Raw genomic sequence first — 23,688 nt, forward strand, 5'->3', positions numbered from 1 at the left:
GAGAAATATGGTACCGATGTGTAAAGTTGTATAAGCAAATACCATATTAGCTAGGGCTCCTTGTGCTTGCCAAACACATGATACACAAAGTAAGCGTGTAACCCCCTGAGGATTAATGTAATTATACCCTCAGGTGTTACAGATTACAGCAATGGAATGAAATGTATCACAAAAAACTTTCTTTTTAATTCAACAATATTAATAAATAAATGGTTTAACTACCAAATTAATCACTCAAATGCGTGCCCTGTGTTGCTAAATGTGCGTTTTGCTGTAAGATAATTCTGTGGAACTGTCGTAGTTATCGTCCTCTGTAAGCAAAGTTCTGCTGAAGTGAATGTAATTACCTCATCATAAACGAAGGTGAAATGCTTTCCGTATAGATATCGTAGTTATTACGTACCTTACCGTGATCAAGAAAGTACTATAATGTAACGTATTGTTGTGCTACGATAAAGGCTGTCTCATTGTAGCTATACCACAAAAGTTACTACTAAAACATGTTTTAGTTTCCAGAATAATACAGAAAAACTGTGCAGATATAAAACAGATACACCGCAAAAGCAACAATGTAAATCGTGTCACATATTAGTAGCGTCGTGATATAATCGTGTAGCTATTAGAGAAACCAAATGCTAAGTCATCTTTAATCTCACCGAATGAACTTCAAATAAAGAATGTGTTTTCAAGTAAACCAAAATGTTGCATTAAAATCTCATTAGCAGTACTGGTAAATGTTCTAAGTATGTAAGCCTTATTGTCGTTACGTAATCGTGCAACTAACAAGCGAGAATGTACAAATAAAAACACTGTGTCGTCAGTTCACTATAACAATGCACTCGTAAATACTGTCTAAATAAGTTCTCTAAGTTCTAGACTGGATACTTAACTTCAAAACATTGTTGCATGTTAACAGATTCTTAGTGTGACAATGTATACTAGTGACGTGATGTGAACAGCTTTATGGCGAAGACAAAGTTAAAAAGCAGATTATCTTTCAATAAATGGTTTTACATGTGAAATGTGGTGTAAACCTTTACTCTTCCTAGTACGCAGACTGTCAACTAAAAAGCAATTATGTGATTACGTCGGTAAGGAACACTGGAATTTTGCTCAAGGTTAGCTTATGTTATTTTTCTCTGAGGCAGCCGGCGCACGCGGCTGCCTGCGGTGCGAGTCGTCTGTTTCTTTGTTGGCGCGCGTCGTTATTGGGATTAGGAGACCTAACTTCTACAAATTCACCTTGTCGAGAGGGCCCTGCTCTGTTTGAATCCCGCCAGTTCTGATGCAATTCAGGTCTGTCGTTACGATCATATCGTCTGTCGTCATGTCGGTAATGTCTGTAATTAATTTCTTGTCGGTCACGTGGTGGAGAATTTCTCCCTGAATCGTATCTGCGCGCTGGACCGTTGCGTCTGAAGTTATTCCGTCTCCCGTGATGATAATAGTTCTGGTTGCCATATTGTCTGTTTCTATGATTCTCTCTGTCATATTCATTACTACTGAAATGCGATCTTTCTCTGTAATTGTATTGTGAGAATAGCTTGTCGTGTCCAGTTATTATTTCTTTCATCGCGGAATTGCGACGGATGTGACCTGTAGTGATTGTTTTTCTTTTTTCGCATCCCGCGACTGTCTGTGTCAATTTCTAATTCTTGTAAGAGTCCCTGAAAAGCTTCAGTGTCGTCTTTGCAACGGCCTGCCAAAATAATATGCCGTAAATGTTCAGGCAATTTGATTAAGCAAATGCGGATGAGTTCTGACGGGCTGTATGGGTTTGAAAGATACTGATTCTTATGTAACATGTCTTCAAAATATTTCACAAGACTTGAAAATTCAGATTGTTCGAAATTTTTCATCATTATGATGCCATGTTTTACTCGGTCTTGTGTGGCTTGAGACCAATATGCTGAGAGGAAGGCGTGGTAAAATTCTCCTTCACTGTGGCAATCGTGAATGACCGATCGCATTCTTACAGCTGGTTCATTCTCTAAATAGCCACACATAAATTCTAATCTGTGCTCTAATGACCAGTTGGGAGGAAAACAATGAGAGAATTGATGGAGCCACACTTGTGGATGAATGTCGTTGCCATAATTCTTAAATGTTTTGAATTTACGTGTAGTAATGAACAGCTTATAGTCAAAATCATCGTGTCGGCGGGTCGCATATCGGTCATTGTTACGTCGTTTCGGCGGTTCCATCTCAAAATTCGGTGTACTTTGCCAATTTCTTTCATAATCTCCAAAGTGCCCTGTGTTGTTATTTTGTGGCAGTTCCGTATTTTTATGTCCCTCTTCCCGTATTGGAGTGCGAGTGTCCTCTGAAATACGGAATTCTTGTATTACCTGTGTCAACTGATCTTGTACTTCCCGGATTTCTCTTTGGTGTTGCGTATTAATTTGATTCTGATTTTGTTTGAATTTCCTAATTTGTTCGAACTCTTCTGTGTCATTAAAGACTACCGGTTTTGTGTCATTCAGATTATCATCTACCTTCGTAGATAAATTAGTGAACTGATCCGAAAGTTCGGCTACTTTCTTCGATAGTGAACACATTTCCTCAGTGTGTTTTTCTGAACCAAGTTTTAGAGTGTCCATTTGTGTTGAAATCGAATCTACTGTGTCCTTTAAGTGTTCCTGAGTTCTTGCAAGTTGCGTAACCGAATCGGTGGATGCAACTGAGTCCATTTTAGCTTGCAAGGTGTCGTGATTTTCACGCACAACAGTTTGCAATTCTTTTATGGCTGCTTCGTGATTCTGTAATGAGTTTTCATGCCGCGAAAAAATAGGTTGAAAATGCTCAAAAATTTGTGTTTTTACGTCATTACAGATTTTTTGACATTTCGATTCAATGTTATGTAACTCAGTAGTTAAAACTTCACGTGTTTGTTCAAGTGTGGTGTCTAACTTCCGGAGATTATGTTCCATTGTATCCAACTGTTGCTGTGTTTGTCTCTGATTTTGTTCCATTGTGTCTAACTTTTGAAGATTATGTTCCATTGTGTCCAACTGTTGCTGTGTTTGTCTCTGATTTTGTTCAAGTGTTGTGTCTAACTTTTGTAGCCTTTGTCTCATTTGTTGCATTAACTGTAATAACAGTGCACTGATGTCTGAAACATGTTCCTCAGTGCTTTTTGGCAGTGCATTTGAACCGGCAATATTCGCATTTTGAAAAGCAGAAAATGTGTCTTGATTTATTTGAGAAAACGGTGAGGACGCAAAATCTGAATCTACAGTATTTGCAAGATTGTGTCCTGTCATTTCGGAATCCTGAGGTGAGCTGTTGCCGACCGATCGATCGATAACGCTTCCCTGTTCACTAATTGTTTCACTGCCTACACCATTATTTGCAACCCGCTCCATTTCCCTATGCGCTATTAGCAAATTACTACTTTGAACCTTAGTGAATTCATTCCATGGTGACGCTAACACACTGCTTTCGTCTTCACTGTCATTTCTCAGTTTACTTTGGAGCCTAGTGTTACGTTTTTCACACGCCATTATTGTCACAATTTTTCACACGACAACACAAAAAAAAAAAAAAAACAATTTGAAGAGCAAAAATAAGAGAATACATTAACATAGAAAATAATATCTAGTTAATTGCAAGCGCAGCTGCGAAATACTTGGTGCAACTCTACATGCATGCTACAACTGTTGTACTGTACAACAATGAAGGACTACAACTAAAAAGGAAATTCTCTCTATGATTACGTGCTATCAATAAAAAAATCTACATTAATTACACAAACTACAAGAAAAAATCAGAAGATTCCAGTGAGGTATCCTGGCAGGGTCGCTATATGAAACGTCCCCTTAGAAAAATTCTACACGAATGTGCTTAAGCTGACACACAATATTTTTAGCGCAACGCAATCTGACTTCCAAAATTCCCTACGAAAGAATGGCCCTGATTAACATTAACCTATACGTTTCACAAATCACATACCTCACAAAAATCTTCGTTACTCAAGCTACTGCAATACAGCGAGCGCCACTACTGCCAGCTAAATAAAAGATTCAAACTACTGAAGGCACTAACTACTGATAGGTATGGTTAGCAAATGAAAGATTTTAATACAGAACAGACAATGTATTTACCTTAATAGTCATAATATATATGATAGTTCATGACATCCAGTCTTACAAATTACAAAACTCCGCCATCTCTCTCCCCACGTCCACCACTGCTGGCGGCTCACCTCCAACTGCGCAACGCTACGCGCTGTTAGCATCCAGCTGCCGCTGCCCAACACTACAATGGCGAGTATTACAACAATGCCAACCAGCCACAGACTGCACACGTCACAGCCAGTGATTTTCATACAGAGCGCTACGTGGCGGTGGCGTTACCAATAAAAAAACCTAAACAGCCTACTTACAAATTGAAAAGACATTTTTATTTAAATTACTTTCTGAAAGGTCACAGATGAGAGTATTTGGTTTGTTTGACAGTTGCACTAACGAGTGACACAATTCCATTATTGCTTTTACACTGAATATGTTTTATGTCTGCACAGTTTTTCTACGTTATTTTGGAAAGTAAAATATGTTTTGGTAATAACTTTTGTGGCATAGCTGGAATGAGAGAGCCTTTTTCGTAACACAACAGTACGTTGCAGTGCAGTACTTTCAAGGTCACGGCAATGAACGTAATAACTACGTCATCTATATGCATAACACTTTACTTTTGTATATGACTAGGTAAGTACATCCATTTTTGGAGAACCTGTCTTATGGACGACGATAACTACGGCACTTGCTACATTTTTACCGTTAGACAATGACAGAAATTATCTTACAGCAACATGCATAATTCAGCGCTAAATGACACGTATATGGTTGATTACCTTTTGTACTTGGGACATTTTTTGAAATATTTTTGAGTTGCAGTGATACAGAGAAGTTTTTCGCCGATACAAAAAATTGTTCAAATGGCTCTGAGCACTATGGGACTTAACTTCTGAGGTCATCAGTCGCCTAGAACTTAGAACTACTTAAACCTAACTAACCTAAGGACATCACACACATCCATGCTCGAGGCAGGATTCTAACCTGCGACCGTAACGGTCGCGCGGTTTCAGACTGTAGCGCCTAGAACCCCTCGGCCACTCCGGCTGGCTCGCCGATACATTTCATTCCGCAGTTTTAATCTGTAATATCCCCTCATGGGGATACGCCTACTTTGTGTACCATGAGTGTGGCAAGCGCAAGGAGCCATAGCTAATATTGTACTTGCTTATACAGTTTTAGACATCGGTACCATATTCGTCTAACGCAGAATTCCGCATCCATCTGGACATTTAAGAGAGAGATTTGAACAATTTACAATGTCTTTGACACACGTTTACATAATTACGCAGTTCGATTACTTTGCACTTATGAAACTGTTCTTTGTCTGCATTTTGTGAGCTGTTCACATATATTTTCGAAACCATTGTGATACTCTGAGAGCTTTGAGAGATATACGAGAGTTGTTTTTTAAGTAAGGGCCGTTCGCGCGTGTAGTCCCGTAGTTCGCGCGGACGCCGCAACAAGCCACCGCGCCACTTGCCGGCATCCTTCCCGTTCACACTGGTGCAAGTTCCAGCTCTGTAGCTGACGTGTACGCATCGCTGTGCTACTTTATAATGTTTACGATTATTGAATCGCCCGCCGCGTGTGAGATATGGTCAGTGACACGTTTTTTGACCGCGAGAAGCCTATCAACTGCAGAAATTCATCGTCAGTTAACAGAAGTTTATGGCTTGTTATGCAGTGAGTGAATGTAAAGTGCGTCAAACGGTTAGAGTGTTTAAAAATAGCCGTCAAAACGTGCATGACGAAGAACGCTCAGGCCGGCCCTCTGTGATCACTGATGATTTGGTGGCTGCAGTCGAAACAAAGATTCGTGAGGACAGAAGATTCACAATTTCCACTCTTTCTTTGGAATTTCCACAAGTTTCAAGATCGGATTTGTACAAAATTGTGTCTGAAAACGTAAACTTTAAGAAACTGTGTTTTCGGTGGGTACCCAGACTCCTCACAGAGGACCACAAAGGAAAGAGATTTGCCACTTCATTGGACTTTTTGATTCGTTACGAGGAAGAAGGGGATAACATGTTGAGTCAAATTGTCACTGGAGATGAAACATGGGTATCCTACATCACTCCCGAAAGCAAGCGACAATCGATGGAATGGCGACAGACAACCTCACCCGTCAAGGTCAAAGCCAAACAGACGCTGTCAAAGCGCAAGATCATGGCAACTGTGTTCTGGGACCGGCGCCGTGTTTTGCTGGTGGACTTTATGCCACGAGGAACGACAATCAACTCAGATGCCTACTGTGCAACTCTAAAGAAGCTCCGCAGAGCAATTCAAAACAAAAGGCGCGGCATGCTGACAAAGGAGTTTTGCTCCTGCACGATAACGCTAGGCCTCACACCCCTCAAAAGACTCGGGATTTGATTGATTCTTTTGGCTGGGAAGTTTTTGACCATGCACCATACAGCCCCGACTTTGCTCCCAGCGATTTTCACCTTTTCCAGTACCTGAAACACCGTCTTGGCGGGCAGCGCTTCAATGACGACGATTAAGTGAAAGCGGCTGTGAACTCTTGGCTGTCGGAGCAGGCGGCCGAATTCTTTGAAGAGGGAATTAAAAACTTAGTTGTACGGTATGACAACTGCTTAAATAAACAAGGCAACTATGTAGAAAAATAGATAAAAGTGCGTAGAATCAGAAAATAAAAGTTTTTTACTAAAGTATTTGTATCTTTTTTTAAAAATAAAAACGGCCCTTACTTAAAAAACAACCCTCGTATTTTGTGTGGGATCATGATTTTTGAAGTACGTTTGAGGTAGATGACTCTACTGAAACGAGCTCAGAATTTTTTAGAGGTTTTGAGATTATTGAAGGAAGCTACGACGATTTTGAGATTTGATTCATGTATGGAGACAACCTCATATATCCGTGGACCCTGCTTATCTGCAGGGGACTGTGCAAGCTGGTGGAGGCTCTTCTGAGTTTAAACACTTCCGCTGGGCACCAAACTTCCCAGACATGAACACTATTGAGCATATCTGGGGTGCTTTGCAAAGTGCTGGTCATAAGATATCTCCACCCCTTGTACTCTTACGGATTTATGGACACCCTTGCAGGATTCATGGTGTCATTTCTCTCTGACACTACTTCAAACATTAGTCGAGTCCATGCCACGTCATGTCGCGGAACTTGTGTGTGTTCGCAGGCACGATATTAGGCAGGTGCATCAGTTTTTTGTACTCTTCAGTGTATTTGAGCAGTAGTACAATAATTTATCGTGCACTGATAGCACGATAGGCCGTATTTAAATATTGCATTTGCATTTACGGTGTTCATTTCAAAATATAATCTCAAAGCTCTAGACGAAGAATGTAAAGGAAGGTGGAAAAGTATTATGTAGCGCACAGCCTCAGTTATTAAATAAATTTTTACTGTGAAATGACAACGTGTAATACACACATATTTTCTAAACCTTTTCTTTTGCTCCGTGCCGCCGCCGCAAGTGCTTCCAAGGGGGAAAAGTGCCGACGACCAACAGTTACACAAGCTGTTGCGTTTCCAGCCGCGCCGGTTTGTCTGCGTCCTGTCTTCTTATTCGCTTTTGTCTCGGGATAAGATTTTTCATTAGCGTTACACGATTAGGGAGTGTCAGCCTCAGAAAACTGTTTACCGCTCAGGAGAGTTACAACACATATAATGTGACAGACGCAGCTGCAGGTACGAAATAGGAGGAAGAACTATTACATTAGGTGCACGAGATTGCGTGATTAATGTGTGTATCCGACATGAAACTGGCTGAACTAGTAATTGACGAAAAATCATGACCACGTTTGATCTCATATTTTGTTTTACTCGATGTAGCAGAGAAATTACACTGGGCAAATAAAAAGTTCTCGGTCAGCATACAGATGAAATCAGTGACATTAAGAGCGTTTTTCAAATGTTACTACGTATTGCCTAATAAGTTAAAAACCAATTCTGTGAACAGGATAGTTTGGTTATAGGTCTTTTTAAAGTAATCATATTGTGTGTGATTTGTTCAACTGATAAACTGGAAGGAAATGCCGTCACAATATTCTTTTAATTTGGACAATTTCTCACCAATAGGAACTCACTCAAAGACAGTGAAAGTATATAATGAGTCTGCGTCCCCACTACAAAAAAAGTGAAGTCGTAACCGAAAGCGAACTTACTGATCTACGTGAATAATTTTCAGAGCAGGAGCTTGACATGGAGACAAAGAGGAATTACATTATGTTGTACGTTTGTTTGCATGGTCATCTTCCGCCGTAGCTGTTAAAATCTGTTACTATTTGTTAACCGTTTTACGCTTACTACAGTTTAATTAAAGAAAATTATACCAGACGCATTTAGATTTTGTTTATAAAGCATCTTCCGTGGTTATTCTGCAAATTGGTACATATGTTTGTACATTTTTCGTTGTTTTAGGTTAAAAACAGCATCTTGTTTATAAAATTGGTGTACAAGTTTCTTACGGTGTTTCTTTACATATTATGCTTCTTCACTCCTTGCTAGCAGCGCTTTTCGTCGGAAGACTTCAATTCACATACGCACTTGGCGGTTTTTGCCATTCTGCAGTATTTCTTGCGTTGCATTATTTACATTTAACTTTTATAAACTGAACTGAACGTATGTGTGTTTCTCACTCTGTACGGTAATAGCGTTTATGTTTGTTCGTTTGTTTTTGTGCACGTTGTGACTGTTACCAATCTGTGAAACTACTTTCTTTTATTTGTGTGTGTGTGTGTGTGTGTGTGTGTGTGTGTGTGTGTGTGTGCGTGCCCGCGTGTGAGTTAGTGTAAATTACTGACTTTGTCTTGTATATGTTTGGGAAGCATTTCTGGATTGAGTTGCTGGTTTGGTCGGTCATTTTTATGCCTTGTTTTTTGAAGAACAGGAACAACACAAAGTCTGAAAAACAATCAATAAAAGATGATACACAATGATATACAGCCGCAAATACACACACAGAATGTCTAATATTTTCACATCAGAAATACTTCCCAAAAACAATAGAAAAAACTGATCTGTGCCAGAAATCAGGAATATATTAGGTGAATTGCGCGATACATTTGATGGAAGATACATAGATCATACCAGGAGGACATCTGACACCAGATACAATGAACATGTAAGAGCATGGAAGTATAGGAAAATCTTTCAACTTTTGCAGAGCACGTACGCCAACACCAACATAAAATTCACCAGAAACACAGACATGGAAATCATAAGGATACACAACATAAAGACAATTACCACATTCAAAAACCATAACAGAAAAGAAACAATTCAGAAATCATCAGATCAATTTGGCAAACCATACACACTTTAAACTGACTCATCATTTAATATAATATTAAATGTACACATATCACCACAGGTTCCGTTTACCAGTACCATCTCCTCCCAGATCCTGTCCTATAATGACCATTTAGCCCAATACCCACCACCCAAGCTATAACAACAACAAAATTGAACTCCTCCCCCCCCCCCCCTCCCCCACCTTCTCTAACATTTCTACGTAACATACATACAAGACAAGTTCAGTAATTTACACTAACTCTCTCTCTCTCTCTCTCTCTCTCTCTCTCTCTCTCTCTCTCTCTCTCCCCGCTCCTCTCACTCACTCACTCACTCACTCACTCACACACACACAAACACACACACACACACACACACACACACATGTTGGCCGGCCACGGTGGTCTCACGGTTCTAGGCGCGCAGTCCGGAACCGTGCGACTGCTACGGTCGCAGGTTCGAATCCTGCCTCGGGCATGGATGTGTGTGATGTCCTTAGGTTAGTTAGGTTTAAGTAGTTCTAAGTTCTAGGGGACTAATGACCACAGCAGTTGAGTCCCATAGTGCTCAGAGCCATTTGAACAAATGTTGTTGTTGTTGTTGTTGTTGTTGTCTTCAGTCCTGAGACTGGTTTGATGCAGCTCTCGATGCTACTCTATCCTGTGCAAGCTTCTTCATCTCCCAGTACCTACTGCAACCTACATCCTTCTGAATCTGCTTAGTGTATTCATCTCTTGGTCTCCCTCTACGATTTTTACCCTCCACGCTGTCCTCCAATGTTAAATTTGTGATCCCTTGATGCCTCAAAACATGTCCTACCAACCGATCCCTTCTTCTAGTCAAGTTGTGCCACAAACTTCTCTTCTCTCCAATCCTAATCAATACCTCCTCATTAGTTACGTGATCTATCCACCTTATCTTCAGCATTCTTCTGTAGCACCACATTTCGAAAGCTTCTATTCTCTTCTTGTCCAAACTAGTTATCGTCCATGTTTCACTTCCATACATGGCTACACTCCAAACATATACTTTCAGAAACTACTTCCTGATACATAAATCTATATTCGATGTTAACAAATTTCTCTTCTTCAGAAACGCTTTCCTTGCCATTGCCAGTCTACATTTTATATCCTCTCTACTTCGACCATCATCAGTTATTTTACTTCAAAAATAGCAAAACTCCTTTACTACTTTGAGTGTCTCATTTCCTAATCTAATTCCCTCAGCATCACCCGATTTAATTTGACTACATTCCATTATCCTCGTTTTGATTTTGTTGAGGTTCTTCTTATATCCTCCTTTCAAGACGCTGTCCATTCCGTTCAACTGCTCTTCCAAGTCCTTTGCCGTCTCTGACAGAATTACAATGTCATCTGCGAACCTCAAAGTTTTTATTTCTTCTCCATGGATTTTAATATCTACCCCGAATTTTTCTTTTGTTTCCTTTACTGCTTGCTCAATATACAGATTGAATAACATCGGGGAAAGGCTACAACCCTGTCTCACTCCTTTCCCAACCACTGCATCCCTTTCATGCCCCTCGACTCTTATGACTGCCATCTGGTTTCTGTACAAATTGTAAATAGCCTTTCGCTCCCTGTATTTTAACCCTGCCACCTTCTGAATTTGAAAGAGAGTATTCCAGCCAACATTGTCAAAAGCTTTCTCTAAGTCTACAAATGCTAGAAACGTAGGTTTGCCTTTTCTTAATCTTTCTTCTAAGATAAGTCGTAAGATCAGTATTGCCTCACGTGTTCCAACATTTTTACGGAATCCAAACTGATCCTCCCCGAGGTCCGCATCTACCAGTTTTTCCATTCGTCTGTAAAGAATACGCGTTAGTATTTTGCAGCTGTGACTTATTAAACTGATAGTTCGGTAATTTTCACATCTGTCAGCACCTGCTTTCATTGGGATTGGAATTATTATATTCTTCTTGAAGTCCGAGGGTATTTCATACATCTTGCTCACCAGCTGGTAAAGTTTTGTCATGACTGGCTCTCCCAAGGCCGTCAGTAGTTCTAATGGAATGTTGTCTACTCCTGGGGCCTTGTTTCGACTCAGGTCTTTCAGTGCTCTGTCAAACTCTTCACGCAGTATCTTATCTCCCATTTCGTCTTCATCTACATCCTCTTCCATTTCCATAATATTGTCCTCAAGTACATCGCCCTTGTATAAACCTTCTATATACTCCTTCCACCTTTCTGCCTTCCCTTCTTTGCTTAAAACTGGGTTGCCATCTGAGCTCTTGATATTCATACACGTAGTTCTCTTCTCTCCAGAGGTCTCTTTAATTTTCCTGTAGGCAGTATCTATCTTACCCCTAGTGAGATAAGCTTCTACATCCTTACATTTGTCCTCTAGCCATCCCTGCTTAGCCATTTTGCACTTCCTGTCGATCTCATTTTTGAGACGTTTGTATTCCTTTTTGCCTGCTTCATTTATGGCATTTTTATATTTTCTCCTTTCATCAATTAAATTCAATATTTCTTCTGTTACCCAAGGATTTCTAGCAGCCCTCGTCTTTTTACCTACTTGATCCTCTGCTGCCTTCACTACTTCATCCCTCAAAGCTACCCATTCTTCTTCTACTGTGTTTCTTTCCCCCATTCCTGTCAATTGTTCCCTTACGCTCTCCCTGAAACTCTGTACAACATTTGGTTTAGTCAGTTTATCCAGATCCCATGTCCTTAAATTCCCACCTTTTTGCAGTTTCTTCAGATTTAACCTACAGGTCTTGACCAGTAGATCGTGGTCAGACTGCACATCTGCCCCTGGAAATGTCCTACAATTTAAGACCTGATTCCTAAATCTCTGTCTTACCATTATATAAAATATCTGATACCTTTTAGTATCTCCAGGATTCTTCCATGTATACAACCTTCTTTTATGATTCTTGAACCAAGTGTTAGCTATTATTAAGTTATGCTCTGTGCAAAATTCTACCAGACGGCTTCCTCTTTCATTTCTTAGCCCCAATCCATAATCACCTACTATGTTTCCTTCTCTTCCTTTTCCTACTGACGAATTCCAGTCACCCATGACTATTAAATTTTCGTCTCCCTTCACTACCTGAGTAATTTCTTCTTTCTCATCGTACATTTCATCAATTTCTTCATCATCTGCAGAGCTAGTTGGGATATAAACTTGTACTACTGCAGTAGGTGTGGGCTTCGTGTCTATCTTGGCCACAATAATGTGTTCACTATGCTGTTTGCAGTAGCTTACCCGCATTCCTAATTCCCTATTCATTTTAAACCTACTCCTGCATTACCCCAATTTGATTTTGTGTTTATAACCCTGTATTCACCTGACCAAAAGTCTTGGTCCTCCTGCCACCGCACTTCACTAATTCCCACTATATCTAACTTTAACCTATCCATTTCCCTTTTTAAATTTTCTAACCTACCTGTCCGATTAAGGGATCTGACATTCCACGCTCCGATCCTTAGAGCGCCAGTTTTCTTTCTCCTGATAACTACGTCCTCCTGAGTAGTCCCCGCCCGGAGATCCGAATGGGGACTATTTTACCTCCGGAATATTTTACCCAAGAGGACGCCATCATAATTTAATCATACAGTCAAGCTGCATGTCCTCGGGAAAAATTACGGCTGTAATTTCGCCTTGCTTTCAGCGGTTCGCAGTACCAGCACAGCAAGGCCGTTTTGCTTAATGTTGCAAGGCCAGAACAGTCAATCATCCAGACAGTTTCCCCTGCAACTACTGAAAAGGCTGCTGCCCCTCTTCAGGAACCACATGTTTGTCTGGCCTCTCAACAGATACCCCTCCGTTGTGGTTGCACCTACAGTACGGCCATCTGTATCGCTGAGGAACGCAAGCATCCCCACCAACGGCAAGGTCCATGGTTCCTGGGGGACACACACACAAATAAAAAAATAAAAATAAAAAAAAATTGTTTCACAGGTTGGCAAAGCTGTCAAGAAGAACAAAATTAACGGAGAGACATAAACACTGTTACAGTACAGAGTGAGAAGACACAAACGTTCAGTTCGGTTTACAAATGTTAAGTGTAAATAACGCAGTGCAAAAAATATTGCACAATGGGAAAAACTGCCAAGTGCCTATGTGAATAGAAATCTTTCGAGTCAATCGCTGCTAGTTAGGAGAGAAGAAGCAGAATATGTGAAGAAACACCGTAAGTAACCTGCACACCTATTTTACAAACAAAACGCTGAACAATAATTATTTTTATGAATGAAAAAGTACGCAGCACTGCTGTAATATTCTACAATATTTATTATATATTTCACAGAAAGATTTCTGGCTATTATGCCACCATCAGATACAAAAATAAATATGTGATGCAGTGAAATTTTGGATCAAAGATTTTAAGCCATTGTATCTACAGACTATCTCCATTTCCAGCGACGAAAAATGTTAATGTTAAGTTTAGGAATAAAAAGACAGGAATTATTTCAGTCTAAACGAGATGTAAGAGTATTTAACTAAGATAAAATATGTGACACATCAACTACTGAAATATATACAATTTACAAGAATTGTTCTTAGAAGAAAATAAACTGAGCAATAAAGTTTGATGGTGAGTTCCAAGAACGTGACTGAACAAAATAATCTGGTTTTTAACAGGTTCTAAATTCCAAATAGATAACATACACTAATGAGAATAAGCAGATAAGTGAAGGAGCTAGGATTACTTTTTTTTAAAATTAATAAACATATGTCCATCTGCTCAATTTTAGTGCTGAATGACCAGACACAGCTCCCTTGCTCAGCACCTCTTATTACAGATACTACTTATAATTCCATCCAGGAGTATGTTGTAAACAATTTCTCTTACTCACAGCCGGCCGGGGTGGCCGAGCGTTTCTAGGCGCTTCAGTCTGAAACCGCGTGACAGCTACGGTCGCAGGTTCGAATCCTGCCTCGGGCATGGGTGTGTGTGATGTCCTTCGGTTGGTTTGGTTTAAGTAGTTCTAAGTTCTAGGGGACTGATGACCACAGATGTTAAGTCCCATAGTGCCCAGAGCCATTTGAACAATTTTCTTACTCACATGCCCCGCTTTCCTTCCATGCAATCATGTCCCAAGGAACAGACTCTGCGGATACTACAGCCATTATGCAATACGGGAAATGTATTCGCTGTTGTGAACATGGACAACCGTAAAGCCATATAATGGAATGACGACAATGAAAATTTGTGAAGATCCGGGTCTCGAACCCGGATTTCCCGTTTAACCGCGAACGGTCGCCTTACCATTCCATTACGATGACCAACTGCGAATACATTTCATGTATTTCATGAAGGCGGTAGTCGCCGCATCGCAGCGGACATGCGTAGGAATAGGCATAGATTATACTAGTACTGGTTGTAGGCACATCGTTGACGGCATGTGGAAGTATGGGTCCAGCCGCCAGTCGTGTTGGGTGCCTAATGGTACGGCGATGACTAGCGATAAGCGGGAAATCCGGCTTAGAGTCCAGATCAGGCACTAATTTTCATTCTCATCGCTCCGTTATCTAGCTGATGGTTATCCATATTCGCAACTGCGGGTATATTTCATGTATCGTAGTAGTTGTACCTCCATCATAATTGAAGCAATTACCGACGTTGTTTTTCGGGTGCAGTGACACTGTCGCAACATCGTGATCGTATAGCTAAAAGGGTACTCTCGGATCGCTGGAGATGAACAAGTAGATACCCTAGCAAAGCAGGCATCTCCGCATGTGGCTATTACATATGATAAACTCCCGCATCCCCAGAAACCGGTTATGGACTGACTGAAAAGAGGAGCTGTCGCAGACATCTACAATCAAATGCAGTCATTACACACTAATTCATCCCACGATTCCAAGAGTACCATGGTATAATAGTACACGAGCATCAAGGATCTTCATGACACTTATAGCACGACTGAAATTTAATCTCTGAAAGTTCAACAAACACGTCTGTCGCTCAATCTAAGCGCCATCCCTCTATGTGTTTGCGGAGATAAAAAGATCCAAACCATATATTTCTTCACTGCCCTCGGAAGACGTATCACACGAACGTTCTTGCAAGTGACCTTCGGGCTCGTGGTCATCAGTTTCCAGGTAGCCTCCAAACATTGTTAGCATCCAGCGATACAGCAACGTATAAATTACTGTGCTAGTTCGCAAAAGTGCAAACATCAAACTATAGCTCCTTGGGTTGGTTCAAATGGCTGTGAGCACTATGGGACTTAAAATCTGTGGTCACCAGTCCCCTAGATCTTAGAACTACTTAAACCTAACTAACCTAAGGACATCACACACATCCATGCCCGAGGCAGGATTCGAACCTGCTACCGTAGCAGTCGCGCTGTTCCGGACTGAGCGCCTTTTTTTTTTTTTAATACAAATGAGATTCAATTACAAAATAGTACACAAGAAAACAACTTATTGGGAAAAGTCTTACAAAGCTTCACCTTTGTGGTGCAGAACATAACAGTTAAGCTCAAATTTTACACTTCAAATGGAAAATAAAAATATTACAAAAAAAGAAAAGAAAAAATCAGTCTGTGCATAAAATAACCTCCCATCTTTTTGGTTACTTTCATGGAAATGCGATGACAAAGCCACAAAACTGAAGTTGTACTAAGGCACTTATGCAAATAACATGTACAGAAATATGTCAATGAATACTTAAAGAAAATGGTGTTTCTACACACACTAATTATTAAGCTCAACAAAAATATAATCACAGCCTACAATGCTTATTTCACAAACTACTAACTACATTTTTTTTTGAGAATGCATAAAAAAAACAAGGCAGCCATGCGGAAAAATTTGCCAATAAAGTGAACTAAAAAGGGTCATCTTGCTCGCCGCGGTCACATTGCTAGGCGGGCGGCCAGGAACGGGCGGTCGTCATTGCATTGGACATCACCAGCCACCAATCGTTGGAGCGCCCGGGGCCGCTGCACACAGTCAGAGACTGTTTCTGTTACCATAGGGGAATCGTGGAAAGATCACATCTACAAGTTAATGTCTTCTCACACCCGGCACACCCCAGCTGGGTGGTGGGTCCATGAATGACGAACCCAAATAGTTCGCAAAAAGGTTCCGGTAATCCTGTCTGTTCGTTAAGACCAGAAACTCGTCGATCATATAGTACCATAAATCGAGGACGTCTTTGTCTCCATCGCGGTATATGTAGTGTATCGCCATTCCTCGTACCCAATTGACCGCATTCATCCGGGTCATAGGGAAATAGACAGCGTCGGGATGAAAGAGTTCTTGGGGTAAAATCGAAACGTAGGGGCGGCGGAGCAGGAAAGCCAGGATCTGGCGGATCAGTTTCCAGCACTCACGCGCGGGGCCACAGTTCAGTCTATGTTCGTCCGTGTCTAACGTCGTGCAACGGGGGCACACAGGGTCGTCAATTAGGTGAATGGCATGCAGCCGTTGTCGGGTTGGAAGTTTCTCGTTAACGACCACATACCACGTCGACCGCACGAAAGTAGACAGGAACGGCGCGTGGATGGCTCGCCATACTCGTGGCCAGTCGACCGTAGGGTGGCGCCGTACAATGTCGTTATCCGGAGTCCAGTGCTGGAGAGCACTATAATAAGTCTTCGCTGTCGGATTCCGTGTCTCCGATATAACCCGCAACACATAGCTATGCTCTACGAAAAACGTTCTAATGTGTGACAGCGAGGGCGATAAATGTCCAACTGGTACCGGTGGGTACAGCGTACGTGGGGCCACTTCTTCAATCAGTAGGCCTAGGAGACTGGCTGTTGGTGAAAGCCAGAGTCGCCTCATGGAACGGAGATACAGTGCCAGCGCTCTGTGCTTGACGTGAGTGAGTCCAACACCTCCTTTGTCGAAGGGTAAAGTAAGCGTAACAAAACGGATCTTGAAAACAGCACCATCGTTCACCACGTGTCCAAACACTGCCTGTAAACTGGAAGCCATCGCGTCCGTTATCGGCAGTACATGGGCGTAATGGTTAAGGTGAGAAGCCATGTACACATTAACGTATTGGGCGCGTTGCAAAATGTTAAATTATATGAATTTATTGAGACGAGCCTCTAAACGGAGTCGTCGTAAGACCATACGATACGTAAAGGCCGCCGTGCGTTGTATTTGTCGATGGAGTGATATCCCTAAACACTTGAGCATCGGGACCTTTGTCAGAGGTACGGCCAGACCTGCAGGCATTCCTCGTCCTACCTCCATGTAGCGTGATTTCCGAAGGTTGAGCACACTGCCTGCCACCGCCCCATACTGGTGGAGCCAGGAAAACGCTGTGTGTATTTCGTCACCAGACCGTGCTAAGAACATCACATCGTCGGCGTATGCACCACATCGAAAGGTTACGGAACGGAGGGTAAGTCCTTCTAAGCGTCGCCGTAGTCCGTGAAGAGCTGGTTCGAGGGCAACGGCGAAGAGCATGGCAGAAAGAGGACAACCCTGCCGGACGGACCTGTTGACACGGACGGGGGCGGACCGACAGCCGTTGATCATAATCCTCGTGACAGCCCCATGGATCAATCGAAGCACAACAGACGTCGTCAGACGCGGGACACCGATGTGTTCCATAACAGCACGCAGGAAACCATGGTTAACGCGATCGAAAGCATGGTCGAAGTCCAGCGCAACAAGAGCGCCTTGGAGGCGGCAAGTTTGCATGAGCGCCACCACGTCTCTATAGGTGCTTAAAGTCGTAAACACATTAGTGTCGCCCCCGAGGCAGGTTTGATCAGTGTGAATGGCCGCCATTACCGTAGGTTTGAGCCTCTCACGGAGCATGCGTGTCAACAGCTTATAGTCAGTGTTTAGCATTGTCAACGGGCGAAAATCAAGAGGGCGACGGCCTCCGCCGGGTTTGGGCACAGGGATCAAGAGACCCTCAGTAAAGTCAGATGGTACCTGAAAATCGGCGTCCAGGAGTTCACTGTACATCCTGACCCACATTGGGCCCATGAGATCAAAGAACCGCTTGTAAAATTCAAGAGGGAGGCCGTCAGGGCCAGGCGTTTTGTTGGGAGAGCCACGCAACAGAGCCTCTCGCAGTTCTTCCAAAGTCACCGCCGACAAGAGCGTAGCATCATCTTGTAGGTTCCGAGAGACTGGTAGGTCAGATAGGACTTCCCTGACCCCTACATTCATGTGGGACTCCCTCTCGTAAAGAAGTTTATATGACTGTGTGAACGCTCGGACGATATCCATTTGTGCGTCAACGCGTCGCCCGTCCTCCGTCTCAACCTCGGTAATGAGCTGCCTCTTGCGTCTTCGGCGTTCTTGAATGATATGGTGGAGGGAAGGTCGTTCACCACGAACATCATCAGTCGTCCTCGCTCGCACCCGCACACCCGCAAGACGTACGGCGTTGATACGAAGCAATTGTGCCTTGACGCGTTGTACTGCTGAATGTCGCTCTGGCGACGGCGGTTGTACAGCCAGTTCGCGGAGCGCAGTATAGTAAAAATCAGTAGTCGCAGTATACCAGCGCGCTCGGTCGCGTCCATAGCTGACTAATGTTCGGCACAGTGCGGGTTTTGCACACCGTACCCACCATTGAAGTACAGAACGGTAGGCTGGTAAACGCCGGTGGCAATTGCTCCATGTGGACTCGACTGCGCGTCTGCAATTTATCTCATCAAGAAGGGCCACATTGAGGCGCCACGGACCCCTACTTCGGCGGACGCGCTGGCGGGGAAGGGTGAGAGTACACACATATGCGAGGTGATCCGTGAACGCTGCCGGCCACATCTCAGCGTCGACAACGGCCGATCGTAGGCCGCGGGTGACGTAGACTCGATCCAAACGGCTCGCGGAGTGACTAGTAAAGTAGGTGTGTGCTCGACGGTCGCCGTGTTGGATGATCCAGGTGTCCAACAAGGCCAAGTCCTGTACAAGTGCCTGGAGTGCCGGGCAGGTGGTATAGTGTGGCTCCTGGTCGGATAGGCGGAGCACACAATTAAAATCGCCGCCTACTACCAAGTGGTCGGTATTGCCCTGGAAGAGCGGGGCTATATCTTCGGCAAAAAAGGTGCGCCGTTCTCTCCTTTTGCCGGTGCCTGAAGGAGCATATAAGTTCACCAGACGTACTGTACCAATCGTGAGTGCGACCCCCCGGGCCGACGGTAAATAGGAGACATCAGTGGCCATTATCCCTTCCCGCAGTAGAATCGCCGTACCTCCGCCGCCCACATCTGCAGGCATAGTGTAGGCGTCATATCCGTAGGCATCGAGACAGAGTCCTGATCGGACTTCTTGAAGGAAAACAACGTCCAGATCCGCAGCGCGTAACGTATCCTTCAGCATACGGGTCTTGACATCAGATGTAATGCCATTGACGTTGATCGTGGCGAGGCGGTATGCCTGGTCCATCAAGTCTCGCGAGGTGACCATGGTATGACAGGAGGGCAGTAGTCGTGACGTGGAGCGCCGGTCTTGCGAAGTGCTAGGCAGCGACGAGAGGTGCTCATGCCGTCCTAGGCGTCTGTCGCCGGCCGCGTAGACGCTGCCATCGGCATCGGTGCATCGTCTTGGTTCTGAAACGCATCCTGCAACTCCATCTCCTGCGCCCAGTCGCCCAGGGACGTTGACACCACTGGATCTCGAGAGGCAGACGGAGGCAAGGGTGCATCCCCGGTGTCGGAGCTGCGGTGATCTCCCGCATCCCCATGTGGTCCAGACCCAGTGGTAGTGGGAGAAGACGTCGAACCGTGTGAGACGGTAGGGTCGCCTGTGTCGGCGCGGTGGAGCGGTTGAGGCACCTCGTCATCCAGCGGTGTCGCCTCGGGCTGTTCTACGTCGTCGGTTGTCTTGCGCCGCTTCTTATGACGCTTGGGTGATTTCTGCTTACGCTGCCGCGCCTCTGTTTCCGACGTAGGGCAAGGGGAGGACGCTGCATCCTGTGCTTCAACTTCCATCGCACCGTCGTCGAGCCGTTGTGACGGTGCGCCGGGGTCCGACGAAAGGACATCAGTAGCATCAGCACTGAAAGACGCTTGGGGCTCCGTGGAAGCTACTGCAGGGTCCTCCAAAGCTCGCACCAATACAGTGGGGTCGTCATATACAGCTGGCGTCTCCCGTCTCGCCGTCGCAACATACGTAATCGGCAGAGAGGTCGGTGTCGACGGACGAATCTGGTCGGTCGAGGGTGTCTGCGCGAGACGGCGTTGCAGGCATTCGGTACGCATGTGTCCCGTCTGGCCACAACCGGAGCAGGTTCTCGGCTGACCGTCGTAAATAATTATTGCCCTGCAACCAGCGATCGTGAGATACGAAGGAATATGGCGATGCAGGTCAATACGGACTTGTCGCACCCCGTTAAGGACAGGGTAGGTGTCGAAGGTCTTCCATTTTTCGGCCGTGTGGCCGAGAACTGTTCCATAGGGTCGAAGAGCAAGGGTGACCAAATCCGCTGGAACTTCAAAAGGGAGCTCAAACACGCGCACATTTTGGATTCCCAATCCAGCACGTTCAAGCGTCACCACACCCACGTTTCCGTCTGAGTGGCAGAACCGATAACCTGCCGTCGAGCGTCTGAGAAGTTTGTCACATGCTTCGTCGTCAGTGAACTTAAGATATACGACGCTGGAGACAATAGATAAGTGGATACCGATCAGCTCGTTAGGGTCAACATGTACCACATCGCGTAAAAAACGCTCTACTTCGTGGGCCTTGGGTCTAGAGTACGTAGTGTCGAACTGCAGCTTGATCGTGGCTTTCCGATACGAAAGAGCCATCGTGTGTCAGGAACGTGACGGCAATACGTAACACTAGCGCGCCGGCGCGGTAAACAACAACACACCCGGAAACGCGACACGGAGCGGCCGGGACGTACCGCACCGCTCCACAGCCAAAGGCCGACTCACGCCTAGAACCGCGAGACCACCGCGGCCGGCAATAGCTCCTTGGGCTGCGAATCTAGTGATCTTGGTAATTTGAATGTCAGGAAAGCACAAAGATCAGTTAAATGACTATCTTCCTACTTGCTACTCAGCAGAGCGTGGAACGCTCAGCCTCTGAATGTATGTCCGTATGTACCTCCTATGTACATGAGTCTGAATACTGGTGTACCTGTAAATATGGCTGTAATACCCATATTTGGTTCATGTAAACTGTCCTGTCCTATCTAAGTGACATTTATAGGCCTGCGCAAATATTAAATTCTCTATTCGCAGCTTTTGAAACAATGCTTGCAGAACATACAAAAGAACATTTTACTATGACTTAAGATATACAGTTATTAATATGGATTGAATTGGGAATATCCCAAATGTGTAGCAACGACGATTTATCCTCTGTTACTGTGTTAGCAGTAAGCTTTTTGTAACATTCTGCGTCTGTGTATCCAGCGTTACATTTCCGTTTTGTTTACTCGATCCAGTATACTGTGGATGCAAAACTTGTTTTATGTCGGAATCAGTCGTTTGTTAAGCCTATGTAACATCGTACCAGGATACGACTGAAATTAATGTCTAGTTTGGATCGGTAAAACAAAATGTTATATTACATTTCCAGTATTGAGATAGCTATATGTGCACATTCCGAAAAAAAAGAAAAATTCCTGACAGCTTCACGTAATGTCATCAACAGTTTTCGCTACTATGCCACTCTGGTGATAAGCCCCTTACAACCAATTGTATCATTTCGTGTCCAAAATGGATGCGAGAAACTGCACCAGCCGTCTACTCCTTAAGATTTAGCCGAAATACACAAATTAGTAGAGTACTTCAAAATGGTTCAAATGGCTCTGAGCACTATGGGACTCAACTGCTGTGGTCATTAGTCCCCTAGAACTTAGAACTACTTAAACCTAACTAACCTAAGGACATCACACACATCCATGCCCGAGGCAGGATTCGAACCTGCGACCGTAGCAGTCGCACGGTTCCGGACTGCGCGCCTAGAACCGCGAGACCACCGCGGCCGGCAGTAGAGTACTACCAACTGGAGGAATTAATGGGTGGCACATAATAAATCCTCTGTCTAGAAATAATGAATTAAAAATGGTGTAGTCTTGGAGTACCAATCTTTAACCGGGCAACTACACGTAATAATGGTACTTTGCTAGTTACGTCACTGAACTGTACCCCATATCTACTCGCATTCTATTAAGACATCAATGGCACAGTTATTTAAATTAACAGTAATATTGGAAATGCGAGCAGGAAAGCTGATTAGAAGTCTTGTTGCCGTAAAAAGGGCATTAATTTGGCCGTTGTATGGAGACAGCTTTCCGCCAGATTTTCGCCAAGGGAACAGCTCACAATGCACATTCTCCCGTCCGCCACGATGTGGCCACGTCTTCCAGTTGTGTAACGTGGCTGCCATTGGTTTGGGCATGGTAAGAGGGATGCGGGTGATTCCTTCAGAGCACCCCCACTTGAGCTGATATCCGGAGCGAGGTGGTGAGAGAGCTGCTCAACGGAAATATTTGAACGGAGAAGCTATAGAGCCGCTAGAGTCTCGTTGTTAAACTTACAGCTAGGCAGTCGTTATCAGTCCAACGACTCTGCCGCGCCAATAGTTGAGCAATTTTCCCGTGAGGTGAGTACGTCTCATCAATAGTGTCCCTTGCTTCCCGTTTCACCCTTCCCACTGCGGTTAGGCCCTTGAAAAATTATTCCTTGGGGTGACTCGCTGTTCTTAGAATTTCTGTAAAATTTGTGTGTGTGTGTGTGTGTGTGTGTGTGTGTGTGTGTGTGTGTGTGTGTGTGTGCGCGCGCGTCCACAGTTCTGGTAAGTCAGTATCAACTGTGTCCTCACTGCCAAGGCATTGATAATCTTCAATTAGTAGTTGCTCTCTGATAAATATAACTTTTTATTGTGTTGAGTAACAGCGGCAGGAAGGAGACACCTTAATCTTTGCAAGACATGGTATGCAGAAAATCCACTATCAGCAAAAATGCGAACATCTCATGCAAGTAAGCAAAGAAGTCAGAATTGTTGGTGCAAGAGATAAATTGCACAGTCGTCTTCGTCCTTGAGCGTGAATTAATTTCACATGCACGATGGCGTCTCTCCGAGAGACTATCCTCCCCCTTCACCCGACCACGTAGATACCACGCCTAATCGCCTCCACATCCCCGCCTTAACACAAAGTTATCACCGCACCATTGCAGTCCCAAACAGCACTCAGCACCATCTTGTCCGAAGAAGGGTGTTTTTGGCGGTGGTGAATCCACATCTACCTGGGCTCGAGATCACAGTGCTGCACCCAGCACTCATCCGTGGTATTTATGAGGTTAAACAAGGAATTTGGATTTGCCTAATACAGCTGCAACATTTCTACTTTTTCAACAGTTTGGTGGGAATTTTTACACAATGCAGATGAGCCTGCTCTTCTCTTATGATTCGTGATTTTTCACAGAGACCTTGT

This window comes from Schistocerca gregaria, chromosome 7 (assembly GCF_023897955.1).
Source record: "Schistocerca gregaria isolate iqSchGreg1 chromosome 7, iqSchGreg1.2, whole genome shotgun sequence".
Taxonomy (NCBI): Eukaryota; Metazoa; Arthropoda; class Insecta; order Orthoptera; family Acrididae; genus Schistocerca; species Schistocerca gregaria.